This window comes from Astyanax mexicanus, chromosome 17 (assembly GCF_023375975.1).
Source record: "Astyanax mexicanus isolate ESR-SI-001 chromosome 17, AstMex3_surface, whole genome shotgun sequence".
Lineage (NCBI taxonomy): Eukaryota > Metazoa > Chordata > Actinopteri > Characiformes > Acestrorhamphidae > Astyanax > Astyanax mexicanus.
The window spans coordinates 20985913-21000907 of record NC_064424.1 but is presented as its reverse complement, the minus strand read 5'-3'; the positions used below and the strand labels follow the sequence as shown (position 1 = coordinate 21000907).

Sequence of the window (14995 nt, the reverse complement as noted above, 5' to 3'; positions counted from 1 at the left end):
TGAGAGAAAGCAGATTGAAACCTTGCTGGAGTCTTGGAGTCCTAGAGTTCCTGTGAGGTCTTATTACCAGCAAACTTTATTCAGGTTTATATGCACTGTATTCAGAGCTAGCATTCACAGAGGTAACCATACGAGAAAAGCTTGTCCCATCATTTTTCTTTTCTTGATTGGACGCGAGCAATGTGTAAACCCTCTCTGCCTCTCAGTTTCAAAATGAGTGGAGCCACTGGAGGCGGAGGGCATTAAATGGCCCTGAGCTTCAATGATTTATTCAGGCTTCTGGTGGAGGCGGTGAAAAGTGACGAAGCTGCACATCTTTCAGCGCTATGTGTCGAGAGGGAGAGTGTGTGAGAGTGTGTGTGTGTGCAGTAGAGTACATGAGGGGTAAAATGAATGTCTGCAGGAGGGTAGGTGTGTGCAAACTGTTTGAAATGGTCAGCGTGCGCCGGTAAACGTGTGCAGTACTTATCTTGAGGCATATTTTGTGAGTGTTTGGATGCTTGTGTGGGTTGAGATATGTGTTTTCGGCCCTTTGAAAACTGCACCTATTATCAAGACCACGGTGCACAGTACACAACACCCCACCCCCCCACCAAGCCTGACTCATACACTCCATAGACGTTGCATTCTCGCAGAATCCCTGTCAGCCTCCCACAGCCATTTCAGATGCACTCACAACTGGCCAGAACTCACAGAGCTCCTCGACTTGCGTCTCTTTAATATGGACGAAAAATGTCACCCTGACTGTGAAATGCGTAAGGGAAATAACATAGTGGGAGGTTACGTCTCGACCTTGACTCAACCTTGAAATTTGCAATGCTGTCATGCTAGATCAATATCAACATCATCAACATTTATTTGTATAGCGCTTTTTACAACAGGTGTTGGCACAAAGCAGCTTTACAGAAACATGATTACAGGACAAAGAATCAGGCAAAACATTACACATAGAAAATACAGAATACAGAACCCCCAGTGAGCGCGGAGGCAAGGAAAAACTCCCTCAGAGCTGCAGGAGGAGGAAGAAACCTTGGGAGGACCAAGACTCACATTAAAGGGGGGACCATCCTACCACTGGTCAAACGGCTTTTAAATAGAAATTTAAAAAGTCTTTTATACATCTATATAGGTTTTATGTGCTCAGGAGTGTAATAGCGCCACTAATGGCTTGGATGTAATCTGTAGTGGAGAGTAAGATGGTCGATGAGCAGCTGATCTGTGGTGGTGGTGGAGAAGAGCTGACTTCAGAAACTTCCATCAGTCTGGCCGGACAGGAGACGCGAGAGCCTGAGGGTCCAACATCGGTATCGGGTCAGACAGGTGGGCAGTCAGTAACTCGGAGGAAGGCAGAGAGATGGAATTAGTTTTGACTGGATTTATGCAAAACTGAGAATATTAAAACATTATCAGAGTGTGGCAAATGACTCCGGCAGAACTGAATAAAACAGCCTAACTAAAGGCAGAGAGCCAGAAGGTAACATAGACATGGAGGCTCCCTGAAACACCAGCATCCACCCACTCCACCGTCCACAAACCTGAGTGACCGTGTGCAGTGGGAGAACAACAGCACCAGCATCTCAGTTTACCACAATTTCCTCTGTCCATGAACCCCTGAATCTGCAGCCTTATCTAAAGGGAAAAACATTAATTACCAAAAGCTAAACTAAACAAGTAAGTTTTCAGTCTAGACTTAAAGATTGAGACTGTGTCTGAGTCCCGAACATATTCGGGGAGATTATTCCAGAGTTGAGGCGCTTTATAAGAGAAGGCTCTTCCTCCTGCAGAGCTCCTCTGAATTTTAGGCACTACTAATAAACCAGCACCCTGAGATCTGAGTAATCGCGGTGGTTCATAACAGGAGATGAGGTCTTGTAAATACTCAGGAGCGAGTCCGTGTAGGGCTTTATACGTTAACAGGAGAATTTTATAGTCTATGCGGAATTTGACTGGAAGCCAGTGCAGTGCTGATAGTACTGGACTAATATGGTCAAATTTTCTAGTTTTAGTAAGGACCCTGGCTGCAGCATTTTGAACTAGCTGAAGTTTATTTAAGTTACTGCCGGAACATCCAGACAGTAGCGCATTACAATAATCTAGCCTTGAGGTAATAAAGGCATGTACTAATTTTTCTGCGTCATGCAGTGATAGGGCATTTCTTAGCTTGGCGATGTTACGGAGGTGTAGAAAAGCTGTTCTAGTAACATTAGATATGTGTTTATCGAATGCTAGATCTGAATCTATGATAACTCCAAGGTTTTTAGCTGCTGAACCAGGGGTGGCTGAGAAGTCAGCCAGATTTAGCATTAAGTCTGATAATTTATTTCTAGCAGCTTTGGGGCCTAATAGGAGAACTTCTGTTTTATCACTATTTAATAGGAGGAAGTTGTGCGACATCCATGATTTTACATCTTCTACACAATCCTCGATTTTCTTTAATCTCACTCTGTCATCAGGTTTGGCTGATATGAAGAGCTGCGTGTCATCCGCATAACAATGAAAATTCACATTGTGTTTTCTAATAACTTTGCCCAGTGGGAGCATATATAATGTAAATAATAACGGTCCTAATATAGAGCCTTGTGGAATTCCATATCTTACCTTGGTATAACTGGAAGACATATCATTTATCCTCACAAACTGATAGCGATCGGTTAAGTACGATTTAAACCATGCTAAGGCAGTTCCGGTTACACCGACCATGTTCTCTAGTCTTTCTAAAAGGATAGTATGATCTATTGTATCAAAGGCTGCGCTCAGATCGAGAAGTACGAGTAAGGAAACACAGCCTTGGTCGGCGGCTATAAGTAGATCGTTTGTTATTCTAACTAAAGCTGTCTCAGTGCTATGATAAGGCCTAAATCCAGATTGAAATTTTTCATAGATCTGGTTTCTTTGCAGGTAAGAGCAAAGTTGTTGGGCTACAGCTTTTTCTAAAATCTTAGAAATAAACGGTTAGTTTGAAATAGGTCTATAGTTAGACAGTACACTAGGATCAAGATTTGGTTTCTTGATCAGAGGATTTGCAACAGTCTGCAACAGTCTGCAAGTTTTGCAAAGAATCTTTTCAATAATCTGAGGTTTACAAAAAGAAAGAAAATTGGTTTGACCTTAAACTTAGGCCTTATATTATGCTCTAATCATCTGCCAGATATAGCATAATAAGTTGCATTAAACAAGTGCGTAAATGTTTCGAGAATCACCCCTCACATTTCTACAGATCTTTAAGTGTATCTTTTCATGGGACAACACTGACATAATCTTAAATATCTGCCAGCTCCGTGATGTCATCATGGAGGAGTGGAAAAGCATTTCAGTGGAACCTCTAAAGCTCTGGTAAACTCCATGCCCAGTAGAGCTAAGGCAGTTGTGGAAAATAATAATGGCCACACAAAGAATTGACACTTTCCGAACTTTCCCGAAGGGATGTACTCACTTTGTATGTGCTGCAGAGCACAAACCCAACTTAAGTAAACAGAATAAAGAATAAAAAAAACAATGCTGTTCCCTTAAATGAGCTGCTGGTGTATCTTCACAGTGTGAATGCACAGGTCAGTATCCTCTGCTGAGACACGCAAAAGCGCTGCTCTATTAAGATACCAACGCGCCAAAGTCATAGCACATCTGGCTCTTAAAGGGAATGACAACTGACACACTGATTGATTGGTTTATTTTATGTTACGCTCAAAACACACCCATGATTAATTAAGAGAATTAGTGCATTCCATTTTTCAGTTTCAAGCCGCTTAAGACATATTTGTTGTGCCCTCATGGTACCAAAGGCATACGGACACACCCCAAATCCAGCTGTGTGATCCACAATTGACTGGTGTGTTATAGATCATTAAAATAGTACCCTAAGATTGTGTTAAATACCTTATAGGCAAGTCTGTTCTCCTAGCAGACATCTTTTAAACGTTTCCTGGCAGTTATCTTCAGTCCTACAAGATCTGCCTCCCATCTCTATGAATGGGAGAAGACTGAAATACTCTAGACTCAAAGTCAAATGATGGTTTTAAAAACCTTTATGAACAGTTTGTAGAGTTAATCTCAATACTGCACACAGGAAAGAGTTTTTTAAGCTTCTTCTGGCTACTGCACTTGCACAGATTTCCACACCAAGACAAAGTTTCCCTCTCTTGCACGCTGACCCTCCTCCACTCACAGCATAACCAAGTAAGCTGATTGAGTGTTTTTGATGTGTAAACAAATGCAGACTCTGTAAAAACCAATTGGCAAAGGGCGAGCAATTGCACTTACAAACCAATTGAACCCCAGTCTGACCCAGCTATCAAGTAAACATCTCAAATTTGAGAACATTGTAATTTAACCTGGTATATTGCCCAGATGATTAATGCAGCTATAGAGAAATACTATATCTTCTGTTGCTCCACGTTGAACTGCACAGAAACAAAAAACAGGACCTTCTTCCTGTGTTTACTTTCCTGTTCCTGCCCCAAACAGGTCTGGCCATTAAAGTAAGAGAACGATAGAGGTGCTACTCTCTCTCTCTCTCTCTCTCTCTCTCTCTCTCTTACAGGTCAGTTGAGTATCAAAAAACGTTCTTTTGTTTTAAGGTAAAAATGCTACATAATGCTGCTTGAACTCATTAGAAGCTGAATCAAAAAATTGCCCTACTTCTCAAACTGCTCTGTCCACATGATTGCACTTCACAGCCATCTTCAGATATATGCTCAGCCCAGGGTGGTGAAATCTACTAAAGCAGAGAAGCACAACGGAAATAAACAACATATTGATCCAGGAAGCTCGCCGTGGCACGCAGAGGATACAGCAGCAGCCGGTTTCCCAGTTCATAACACACTTGTAAGTCATGTTAATCATTCTTAAAGGATTACTTATGGTGGAAAGAAGAAGGACAACAAGGCAGGTGCATAATTTGGAACCCTAAACCGTCGCTTCTCCACAACAACATTCCTGATTCCCACACACCTAAGCTAGTCTCATATAGCCAGATACTAGCCACATCATGCTCTCAGCCAGTGCGTGCTAGTCTGGCTCTGTTCTTGGTGAGTCTTGCAGAAGCAAATCGTGCATCATCACCAAAGCTGCCAATTCTGTCCAACCCAGTCAGTTCGCACAGTCTGGCAAAGTTCAGCCCACAAAAGCCACTTCCTACATGCAAAACTACTGTCAGAAATAAATGCAATGTTTGCAGAGCAAGTGGGACACAGCAATTGCAGAATGTACTGGTTCACTGGAGGCTAGCTAAAGCATTTGCATGGTTTAACCTTGCAATAGTGAGATTCTTGCTGGCCATTATTAAGCCACAGGCAGGGCTCAGTAATAACGTCATGCATTTATTATGCATTACGTAATCTGTTACTGTTACAAAGTTAAAAAAGAAGTTTTAAAAATAGAGAGATTACTTGAAAGGATTGCATTATATCTTAAAAAAGCATAATTATTCTTACTATGTCTGTTTCTAATCAAGTGTACATGTTTTTTTTAAATGCTTACCGAGAGCATCCCAGCATGAAGTGCAGTTAAGATGCATTGACTAAATAGAAATCCAGGGTGTTTTCACACCCTATGTTCTCCCCGTGTCTGCATGAGTTTCCTCCGGGAACTCGGGTTTCCTCCCACAGTCCAAAAACATGGAGATCAGGTAAATTGGATACTCTAAAATTAGCCAGAAAAAAATATTACACTAAACTGATTTGTATATGTATGTATATGTTATGTTTGTGTATAAATGTATGTATGACTGTGCCCAGCTATAAATTGGCACTCTGTCCAAGGTAAATGCTGTAGTGCCTGATGCAGTCCTCCAGGTGGACAGTCGTTTCCGGTTGAGAGTACGCTGTGCGCTATTGGCTGCCGCTTCTCATGAGTGTGTGGATGAGTGCTGAGTTTAAATGGTTGTGTGTAAAAATGTGTAGATTGTAAAGCATCCCTGGGTTTATAGAAAGGTGCTATATATGTATAACTTTATTCATTCATTTATTCATTCATTTGTTTGTAGAATGTTAATTATGAGTTCAAAAATTCAGTTCAGCTGATACGGACTGGCGCCACCTCTTTTGATTGGACCAAACTCTGTTCCTCTGTTCGCAGATGCTTTCACACCTGCTACTTTGATTCAGACCCAAACTGAAAAGTAAAAAAATCCAGATCAAACAAGGTAGGTGTGAAAGCACAACAGCAACAACAACAACAAAAAAAACAGATCACTGCTATTGGATATAGCAGTATGTAAATAGATTTGGAAGTTCTACTTCACACCCTTATAAATGTGCACATAAGCACATGTGCCCAGGAAATACATAATACCAGGAGTTACCACCCACAGTGGACAGTGCAGTATGTACTATTTTTTTATGAAGCTGGGCTTTTAAGGATTTACGGATGCAGCACTACAAGCGCAGAGACACTCCAGACAGAATTTCTTACATTAGTTCTAGCACATGATGACCCAGAAAGAGACAATTTTGGGCACAGTTTGTTACACTTCATTAAATTCTTGTATAAGACTTGGGAATTGGCAAATAATTTGTTGCTATTGTAATAAGAGCCCTGCAATGATTCTCAGTAGTAAGAGAATATTTGGAGGTGAACTGTTTGCAGCTGAGGCAGGCAGATACAATGTCATTTTTATTAGTCTGAAATTAATGTAGATTACTGTGCAATTTGGTTCTTTATAACCTCACTTATAAACTGCTTTTTAAAATGATCTATAAATATAAACAAATATAAAAAAATATATGCAGCAGCAGCATTAGCTTAGAACAGGCTAGCGCCCAGCCAAGGCACACTCACCCGCAGCACTGGCTCGTCTTTTATGAAAAATATTTAAAAAAAAACATCAGTCACCTCGGCCGCAGTTTGATAGCCGGAACGGTAACCAGGCTAGGCTAAGCTAAGCTAATAGTGAGCTAAACCAAGCTATGCTAACCTAACCAGAGTCTTGCAGGCGCAGCTAGCGTGCCAGCTAGCTAACCAACACCACCCAGCAAGCAGGCAGAAATGCTCACAAGTGTGCAGCTTTCACATGAAGACGACTCTGTGGAGCAGGAGAGGAGAGTTTCAGCATTATTTCACGGTCCTAACGTTTACCAACCCCCTTAAATTTCAAGCTAACGTTTGTGGTGTTAGACTGTATAAACCACAAGTCGTTTTGTAGTTACAGTTCTGTTACAGTTCACTTGTTGTGGAACTACTTTTTGGCAGAAGTCACAGTCCATATTAAAGCATATTCATTATCAATGTATCTTTAATTTTCTTTATTCATTTTGTAAAAAAAAAAAACTGTTATATAAAGCAATAAAACACTCAAAGTTGTGTGTTATCGAGACCTAATTACAGCATTCATGTTATTCGCGATAACACCCTCCCTCTTGTGTTCTATTGCTTAAATACAATATTTAGGTTTTATAAGAAACACTTTATTTGAAAAGACAAATAATGCAAAAGTAATCAAAAATAATTTTAAAATAGTCAATAATCCTTGATATTACGTTATAATTCCATTTGAATCCGTAATCTGTACCAAATTACATTTTTAAAGTAACCCTCCCATCTCTGTTTATTTGGCATCATTACGTAAGAAACTCACACTAAGAAAAACACTTTTGTGAACTAGATGTATAGATCAATATACACTCTTTCCTCAGCAGGAGTTCACTGGAGATAATGCTCTAGTCAGGAATGTGTTTACTCATGATGCAATCATGGATTCTTAAGACACGCTGCCCAAATAAGAGTTCCTTCCCTCTTGCTCTAAGCTGCAACATGAGTGTGTGTTGTTGCACCACGGATGGGGAGGCAGTGCGCATGTCGAGATTTTAGGATACTGAGTCAACATGATTCACTTACATAAAGGCGTAGACTCTGCCCTGCAGACAGTAAATCATCCAGCTGCGAGAGCTGAGCCATCCGCTCTCTCACAGCGTATTTATTCATGTTTCAAACTGAAAAACAATGCTTCGCTTTTTATTCCTTCTTTTCCCTAAGAAATACAAATTCACTGACTTGTAAACAGAAAAGATGTTTTTTAAATATTTTTTTCAAATGAGTTTTAGGTGAATTTACACTTTGCAATTTTAAGTGGCTAAGTCATATTCAGGTACAATCCCAACAATAAAAAAAGAAGAAGCGACCAGGTTTAAATGGGATCATTGTTGTTTTTTTTAAATAGATAATGACATTGACATGTCACGCAATACAAACATTGACAATTAAATGCCCACACTTGCATTACTTGCATACATTCTTAAGAAGGATTCTTCAAGAGTTCTTTAGAAGAGGCAATTGTTCTATAGAGACTGTAAAAATTGTTTCCTTGGAGGTAGTCACACACACACCAGGTGATCACAAAGCATCCAAATAATATTTAATGCACTTTTTAATCATGATGCCGGTAATACAAGACACTATATCAGCTCTAAGCTTTCTTCATATTTCCATCTGTGTTTGTCGCTTGTCAATCTGTCATGTCGTGTTGCTTAAGATTAAATTGACACCAAATTGTGGCTATAAATCAAGTCCTCCTACTGGCCTACTAGTGTGAACTCCTTGGCTTTGGAAAAATGAATGCAGCCAAATAAATGCTTAATTTATCACATTTTACACACATATACGAATATCCAACAGCCTTATCACATATCCCATTTTCTCTGTGATAATCTCTAATAGTTATAACACAACAACAAGCTGTGTTCCATGTTGCTGCTTTGCCAGGCTAGAGAACAGAGCGATTCCTTCAGGTCGGCCCATAGAGACCAGTCAGACTCTATCTTGCTGTGCTCCTTCGGCTTAATTAACCATGCACATGCCCACTCCACACCCGCCAGACCATAATGAGCTTGTTGGCATGGGAGGGTGCGTCTACCCGTCTCTTCACTCCCCAACTCTGTCTCCATCTTCTGAACGGAAAAACAGTGCCTCTTCCAGCTGTGGCTAACAGTGCAGTCCTTTTCTTGCCTCTGGGCAAACGGTGGAATTGATTGAGTGAATCAGTCTATAGGTGATTAAAGGTACATTCGCTCACAGCTGTTTCAGCTGAGCCTGTAGATCCTGTACACTCACACGACGGCATCCCAGGTGGTCCCATCAAGGTTCAATTGGTGATAAATTTGGTGATGGGGCAGGCCAAGAAATATATATATATATATATATATATATATATATATATATATATATATATATGTATATATATATATATATATATATATATATATATATATATATATATATATATATATATATATATATATATACATATATATATATATATGTATATATATATATATGTATATATATATATATACATATATATATATATACACATATATATATATATATATATATGTACCTATAACTACCTATAACTACTACTTTTAACTACTTTTAAGTACAATAACATATTTATGAACCCATATGAAGTGAACCTCATGGAAATAAGATTAAATAAAAAAAATTAAAATATATTTTTTTAATATATATAAAAACGTTTAAATGTAAAACATACTTTAATCTTCTTTTATATACATAAAAACATATATACTACCGACGCTTACTATGGAGGACGAAAAATGACATGACAAGTATAAATAAATAAATTCACATATAAATTTATTTATGAATAAATAAATATATAAATAAATAGCTAAATAAATACATGCATAAATAATTGGAAAGATAAATAAATAAATAAATAGATTTCATATATTCATATATTTATTGATTGATGTATTTCTACATTTATTTATTTATTTTATATATCTGCATTTAATTATTTAATTATTTATTTCAACATTTTTACATTGATTTATTTATTTAATTATTTATTTCAACATTTCTACATGTGTTTATTTATTTATTTAGTCAATTACTTATTTTAACATTTATTTAATTATTCATTTACGTATTTCAACATTTCTACATTTAGTTATTTATTTCCACATTTCTTCATATATTTATTTCTGTATGCCTGCATTTGTATGTTAGAATCTGGTTGCCTCTGTTTGATTCACATTCCTGCTTTAAAGCGAGGATAGGACCGCCTTCCTAATTACCATACAGATGCAGAAATAAATAAATACATGAAGAAATGTGGAAATAAATAAATGTAGAAATACATTAATAAATAATTATGCAAATACATGCAGAAACACATAAATCAATAAATAAATATATAAATAAACAAATGCAGAAATACATCAATCAATAAATATATAAATAAACAAGGTCCATACATGAAAATATGGAAATAGAATTTTAAGTGTGTACTTTTTCATGACAAAATGTACTTATTTATTTATTTATACAATTATTAATGCGTGTATTTATTTATCTATTCATTTTTATGTGCATTTATTAATTTATATTTATGCCATTTTTCGTTCTACTGTCTTAATCCTGTCACCCTTTGCGGGCAGCGAAGTGCTGGGTGTCGCTCTGCGCATGCGCGTCCCTCTCTCGGTAAGTGAGTTAGTCAAGTTAGTTAGGTTATGTTAGGTAATGCCTTTTCGTTCCTATCAGTTTAAATCCTCCCGCATTACTTTGCTTCTATTTGTACTTTCTTTAATGAAGAATGTAGCGGGTATCCCGAGGGCACTGCGCTATGCTGCGCCACGCTGGGTGATATTAGAGCTTAATAGTGTTTGAAAGAGGGCTGAAGAAGACAGGAGAAGTCACCTGAAGAAGAAGAGAAGCGCTCTCGGGTTTTCTTATTTATCTGAGCTCCTGTCGGTGTGAATGTGCCCTTCGCCCCGGGCTTTATCTGCGGACTGTAACGCTAGGTTAGATTAGTTAACTAGCTACTGCGCCATCTAAAAACCAACCGTGCTGGAGGCTAGCTGCTGTTTTAAAGGACACACGCGCCCTTGTCACAACTTTTTTTTTATGTTAAGACGACATTAGAACGATATTTATCACGTTCGTCCGGTTTTTGGTGGCATTTTTGGGTAAAGTGGAGGGAGGGAAAAGTTCAGGCTCCTCTGGCTGCGGCAGCTTTTAACGTTGGTTACGTTAACTTACGTTAGTTAGCTAGGTTAACTCGCGTTAACTAGCTTTCGCCTAGTTAGCTAGCTAGCGAAGTTAACGTTAACTGGCTATGCTAACTAGTTAGTTTAGCTAGCTAGCTTTTTTTTCTAAACGCGCGTCGTTGACACCGAGCTAATGCGGGGTGTGTCTGAAACGTCAGATGTGCTGCCTAGTTAGTGAGCATTCTGAGGCAGGAAGGCACCCAAGCTTGTCTGAAGCGAAGTTTAACCAGTAATTTAACACTAGCCTTCTGGTTTAATGTGTTTAAATGCTAGCTAAAAGCTAATGAAAACACTCAACAGCCAAACATACACAATTAAACAGCAGTGAACTGTTTATAGACTGCCAGCGTCAGGACCTGCGTATTTTATCCCCTTTTGATTCGGATACACGAATCTTAATCACTACACTGCCTTCTAAGTGATATATCTAGGTTAGCTAACTAGTTAACCTTGCTAGTGTTGAGCAGCAAGAGCATCAAGTCAGTCAGTATTTCTTGCGGGTTAGAAACAGGAGTAATGTAATGTAAGCCGGGGTGTTCTGTCGAGTTATGCTACCTTGTCAAACCGCGCTACCCTAGTAGTACAGTACAACTGTAAAAATGCAAAAGAAGTACTATATTAGAGCATGTTCCTAGTGGAATCACAGTAGATGTGGTTAGCTTTAGTATATTTGGATAGCATAAATCACTGTATAAATTTAAAGTTACGGCAATGAGAGATCATTACAAACTGCTTTTGTATTGCTTATTATATTTTAAATACTAACTATTGCATTTTTTTTATTATTAATAATTTAAATTTACACTTTTTTCTGTAATGACTGAGTCCAGGTTGTAACAGATTCATTATTAAAAAAAACGAGAAATAATAAAAAAAAAAAGTGTACGTCGGCGCATGCGCAGTGCCTTTAGGAAGCACTTATTTATGGGTAGCACAAATCGACAGAACACCGGCGAAGCTGCAGCTAGGCAAATCGTGTGATATAACTAGGTTATAACCTATCCTAAGTTATCTAGGTTATCTTTGTTAGCTAACTATTGGTTATAAACAATTCTGTTCTAAAAGCATCAGACAACTCTAGGTAGCGTTAGCTAACCTAACTTGTTATAAGCTGACTGTGTAGCTGGCGTTGTTACGTTACTGTGTTAACGTGGTTCAGTGCTGCTGACAGTCTGTAGCCTGTGCCTGCTGTCAAGTTCAGCGCATTTGGCCGTGGCGTTTTTTTTTGTTTAGTGCAGCGAGCGAGGCGCAGGACTGAACTCAGTTTGTAAACAAGTAACTAGCAAGCTTATAACGCTGGACTTTTCCCAAGCCGCCGGATTCACCCACACAGTAGCTTCTTCAGCTCCCATAATATTAGTTTGGATTTTTTTTCGAGGGGCGTTCACCGTGGACGACTGACACAGGCTGGGTTTTAACTAGTTAGTTGGGTGGGCGAAATAACTGCAGTTGAGCTTAGCCTGCGTCGTAATTAGTTTAACGCTAGCTAACTACTTACTAAACACGCAGATCATTGCCTGTATGCTGCTCGCTGCCCGTCCGTCCGAACAGCCAGCTCTAACCTAGCGTTATTTATCAGAGCCGCTTATGTAACGCTGGCGATTCCGCATTCGACACCACAGCGAGCCGGCGGTTAGTCTGGGCATGTCAACAGCTCTGCTCCCGGGGCTTATTTTCGCTTTCAAGCGGGAGAAATTAACCGCTCTCTAGTCGCTTTTCGCTTTGACACGTCGTTTCGAGGTAGACACGGTACAGACTAAGGCAAAACTCGGGTTAAAATCGTAAAAAAAACGCCGTCCAAGCGTTTCGCAGCGCGGCTAGCCGCGTTAACCTAACTGACCTAACTAAGTGACAAACATGCGTGGCAAGTGAAGGCTCAACTAGCTGGAGGAATAAGTCTTGGATTTAAAGCCTGGAAATGAACTTGCTTTCTTCGTAATTCTAAACAGGTAAGTTTAACTAGCTAGTTTGTTTCCTAAGCTTCTCCTTTCTTTTATTTTCTTTTTTTTCACAATAGTTATAAAAGTGTACGTAGCTATTTTAATTAGTGTTTCTAGGTTAACTTGCTAGTTATAGACTTACAGTACAGCTAACGTTAGCTAGGTAGCGTTAGCTAGTAAACCTAACTAGCACACATGCTCTATTTAACCTAACTGTCTATAATAATGAATGGCAGACATGCCCCTCACTCAAGTTAACTAACCTAGCTAAACTAGCTAAGCTAGTTAAGTTAGTTAAATAACCAGCGTTTGCTAACAAGTTAGCTAACCTTGCTAGGTTAGGTGGCAAACATGCGTGTTAAATAGAGGAACAACAATTATTGGATTTAAAGCCTGGAAATAATTTTCACTCATTTTAAACAGGTAGGTCAGGTTAGCTAGTTAGCAAACTAGCCTGTCTTCTCATTCCCCCGTTTTTCTTTGGTTATAACAGTTATATTATAATATAGAATAGTAGGAAATAAGGAAAAAAGTAGTATTAGTAGTGGTAGTAGTTAGTAGACTTTAGTTAGTTAACTAGCAAGGAAACAAACGAACAAACGAAAAATCACTTTGCAACACACATGCTCTACATAGCGGTTTACAATAATAATCGACAGACATGGTGATAATAGGTTAACTATAATTTAATAAATAAAGTAACTATAGGTAACTAGCTAGCTAGGTTATTGACTTTAGTTAGTTACTCTAGTTAACTAGGTTTGCTAGCTAACTATCATAGGATCTGGAAAGAATTAAGAGGCCACTTCTGAATCAGTTTCTCTGATTTTGCTTTTTAAAGGTATATATTTAGGTAAAATGAACATTATTCATTTTTGTTTTATTCTATAAACTACGGACAACATTTCTCTCAAATTCCAAATAAAAATATTGTCATTTAGAGCATTTATTTGCAGAGATTGATAAATAGCTGAAATAACAAAAAAGATGCAGAGCTTTCAGACTTCAAATAATGCAAAGAAAACAAGTTCATATTCATAAAGTTTTAAGAATTCAGAAAGCAATATTTGGTGGAATAACACTGGTTTGTAATCACAGTTTTTTAATGTATCTTGGCATGTTTTCCTCCACCAGTCTTACTCACTGCTTTTGGATAACTTTATGCCTGCACTCCTGGTGCAAACATTCAAGCAGTTCAGCTTGGTTTGATGACTTGTGATCATCTATCTTCCTATTGATTATATTCCAGAGGTTTTCAATTTGGTAAAATCCTAAAGAATAAACTCATCATTTTAAGTGGTCTCTTATTTATTTTTCCAGAACTGACACACTTGCCATATTGCTGACACACTTGCCTCTCACTTAACTAACTAGCTTAGCTAGCTAGGTTTACTACCTAGTTAACTTTAGCTGGCAAGGTTAGCTATCTAATAAATGTGACAAACATGTGGTGGAAGTGGAGGCACAACTAGCTAGCTAGCTAGAGGAAGAAGTAGTGTTGGATTTAAAGCCTGTAAATTAAAAATTAACTTGCTTTCTTTGTGATTTTTAAACAGGTAGTTGCCAGTTAAGCTTAAATTACCTTGGCTTAGCTTGTTTTCTCATTGCCTATTTATTTTAGTTTTCTTTGATAATAATTCATAATAGTGTAAAAGTGTATCCAGCTATTGCTATATGGTACATAGCTAGCTAGTTATAGACTAACTAATAAAAGTATCACTTTATAGCACACATGTTCTATATATCTAGGTTATAATGCTGAATGACAGTATTAACTCTTAGCAAGATTAGATAGAAATGTGTCTATTAGGATAGGAGGTTCAGTCTGCACCAGTCTGCTTTCAGTTGTCTAGTTAATCTAACTAGCTTACTACTTTATAACTCCCTCTTTGGTTAGCTAACTACATGGGTACCTTAAAGAAATGATTATTATTAATATTCAAGTTCAGTGCTGGTTTTAGAGCTTTGGAATTGGATGCAGTGGCTGTTCACGACCAACAGGTTGCACTACAGTGGTAGACTACTTCAGGGGTGTTTGGAGGACTGTATGGA

The 14995-nt window shown here is 38.2% G+C and overlaps 1 protein-coding gene across 2 annotated transcripts in view; it reads left to right on the top strand.

Moving 5' to 3' along the window:
* Positions 1 to 10428: 10428 nt before the first annotated feature.
* Positions 10429 to 14995, top strand: part of LOC103044415 (glucocorticoid receptor) — a 96310-nt gene continuing 91743 nt past the window's right edge. Inside the window, exon 1 of one of the 2 annotated variants that reach the window (XM_022676219.2) lies at positions 10429 to 12952. The gene's annotated coding sequence lies outside the window, so the exon portion shown is untranslated. The remainder of the gene's footprint in view (positions 12953 to 14995) is intronic. The other variant, XM_015605259.3, reaches the window with a different exon arrangement.